Raw genomic sequence first — 2,932 nt, 5'->3', positions numbered from 1 at the left:
AAATAGAATCTACTAATAGTTATTGTTTATTTAGCAGCTTACCAGACCAGCTCCGTAGAACATGCTGAGCTCATACACAGCATTGCTCCAAAAGGTAGAGCTGACATAGATTGGCAGTACAACAATCCACGCAGTATAAGGAAAATAATTAGTGTAAGTGCACGTTTCTGCTGCTGTTACGCCTAATCTGAACATGCAGGTCACGATTCACAGTGGCTCACTTTATGAGAGAGGAATTATTTCAGAAACAAGGTTGTGCTTGAGGACAAAACTTTGTACGCAGATAAATGGTAACACTTGTATGAGTAGCTGCTGTTTATCAGCGGGAACATTAGGAAGCAATTGGTATTAGATTACATGTGGCAAAAACCCCATTTCCCCACTGTTAGTTTATAGTAAAAGTTTCTGCTGAAGTGAAATTGCAGCCATGTACTCTATAAGCATGCCTCTTGGTTTTGCAGCATGCCAGACCTGCTGTGCAGGATTGCAGACGCTGCCGCCAGCACCAGCACCGTGTGCAGCAGTGACTGCACCATTCCCAGGTAAAATGCTTGTCTCATGATTAACCAAGCCTATATAGTGTATTATTGTTTGTTGTGATTTTTTGGCTGCGACTGAGTATATATATTTTTCCTTTTGTCAGCACCTCTGGTCTGGATGGCATTCCAGAGCGTGTGCCACTGCAAAGTCGCGGCGATTACTTGCAGTTTGTTCTACCGTCGTTTGGCCCTTACGAGGACATCTTACGAAGGAAAGTACCCATAAGTGGCCGAGTTCGACGCGCCATTACAGATGGGCTATTTCAAGCCTGTGTGAAGATAGCGTGGTAAGCAGTGCTTTTATGCTGGTTCTGCCATTATTGCATGCATATTTTAGTTGCTGTCATTGATGAAGGCAGTGTTGGGTGGGCTTCAAATTTTTTAGCATCTTTTAGCGAGTTCATAGTACATTTTATATTGGATGCACACCGTACCATGATGTCGTACGTCTTGCCTGTTATGATGCCGAAATTTTACTCTTAGTGACGTCGCAATTTTGTCCTAATGTCAATTTAAAAGGACCCTTACCAGGCCCCCGTTGCGAATTTCGGTTATTCACTGGAAGTTCGAAAAGACCGTCCAGGAGCATTTTAACAAAATAATTTTCAAAACATGATTCAAGAAAATAGAATTAACCATCCTGTTACCATGCCACCAGGAGGTGAGCGTCGCTGTCAAAGCAGACACTCTCTCCTTTTGTCTGGACTAGCGCCCGCAAGCAGTGTTTCTTCCCTGCCTCCTTTAATACTGGAGCAGAGGAACCGTGTCATGTTCATGTGTTGAGCACTGCTGCCTATTCTTTAAAGCGAAGATCTCATTGCCTCTTCGAATTTTCTGCTGCTGTTGCAATCTTGCATGCCGCGTCGGGGGGTGGTTTGGAGCATGTATATACATGACAGGAAGCGCGGCAGAGAGGAAAGGTGATGTGAGAAACTTGTTCGGACCTTGTTATCGTGTCGCTGCAATGCCCTCTGGAGCTCGTTAACTATCTGTTTGGTTTGTGTTAGAGCATAGCGGTTATGCATTAAAGGCTCTGTTGATACCTTTTTGAACACAGTAGGATGCTTTTGTGCACTTTTTGCTAATACATTGGATGTATTATGTATATCTTGCTAATGCAATCACTTTCTTTATTCCCGTATAGGCTGCCCAGTAAGCTGCTCTATAGAACGGCAGTGAGAGACTAATCACCAAGTATCCGCACCTAAAGGATGACATTGAAGATCAGAGTGGAATGGTGATTCGTCGTCTTTCTTTATCTTTCAGTGTAATACTTAGTGCTGTTGCTTTTATAATGCACGTAATGTAAGTCTGTTTGCTTTTCTAGTAGTTATAGCGCGGCAGTAGTGAGTGATAAGGTTTTATGAATATGCATTCCTAAAATATAAGAAATGAAACGTTGGCCTTTGTTTTCTTGCAATAATGAACCAATTGTCACAAAATGAATGAATATCGAGCTTTTAAGAATGCTTTATCAGTCTAAACTCATTTAGTGTTACTCTTTAATGCCTCCTCAAAGATCTATCTGCTCGTAGCTTTAATGAAACCTCCAGCAGTGTAGGAAGACTGCTTTGTAATAGTTTACCCTGGGAGAATAATGAATCCAAAATTCTCAATCCTGGAACGAAAAAGTGCCATTACCAATCAGAGTGATGTAAACTTGAACCTACTTGACTGTGTCATATCTGTTTGTCCACTGTGGCCACACAAAATGAGTTTGCAAGTTGTGCATGCTTGGTTTCCTTGTTTTTAGGAGAAACAGCTGAAATGCTAGCTTTGTTAGGACTACTGCATTGTCTGCATGATGCTAATTCACCCTTAGAGCAGCATGGGCATGTGATGTTTTGAAACATGGTAAAGTTCTTTTCAAAGGCTGCTTGCAAAAATGGTTGCCTGGCCATAGAAACCAGATGCCATAAGAATGACTAAAGAAGCATTAACTAGACGTGGGCGTAAAAGAAAGGCACATACACACAGGCACTACTTTGAACAGTTTAATGTTGCGACCCTGTTACTACTATATGCACTGTTAACATCAGTGTAATCTTGGCATATCAGTGCGGAATACAAAAAAATTCAAACACTTGACGACGTATAAAAGTCTAAGTATTCTGTGTTGCCATTCTAAGAAAATATTTCACCAAGCTTTTCAATTTCATGCTTCGATAATCTGCCTAGTAATGTTTTTGTGATGCACTGCAAGACATTGGCTGTCGTCCATGTTTGATACCTGCAGAATTGTCGGTCAAATTGAGAATCAGCTTGCTAGAGAGATTACTGAAGTGTGTGAGATTCAAAAACTTGAGAGAGATTGTAAGCATTGCTTGTGAAGTCCTAATAGTCAAATAACCTAATTTTCTAGGAATGACAGTATGGATTGCTTGGTTTTCATT

The 2,932-nt window shown here is 41.2% G+C and overlaps 1 long non-coding RNA gene across 1 annotated transcript; it reads left to right on the top strand.

Moving 5' to 3' along the window:
- Window positions 1-486: 486 nt before the first annotated feature.
- Window positions 487-1,713, top strand: LOC125942194 (uncharacterized). Its single transcript, XR_007464887.1, has 3 exons — window positions 487-542; window positions 644-826; window positions 1,684-1,713. It is a non-coding gene; the product is annotated as an uncharacterized LOC125942194 (long non-coding RNA).
- Window positions 1,714-2,932: the final 1,219 nt, after the last annotated feature.

Source organism: Dermacentor silvarum, chromosome 1, assembly GCF_013339745.2.
Source record: "Dermacentor silvarum isolate Dsil-2018 chromosome 1, BIME_Dsil_1.4, whole genome shotgun sequence".
NCBI lineage: Eukaryota > Metazoa > Arthropoda > Arachnida > Ixodida > Ixodidae > Dermacentor > Dermacentor silvarum.
This window is presented reverse-complemented; position numbering and strand designations above follow the sequence as displayed.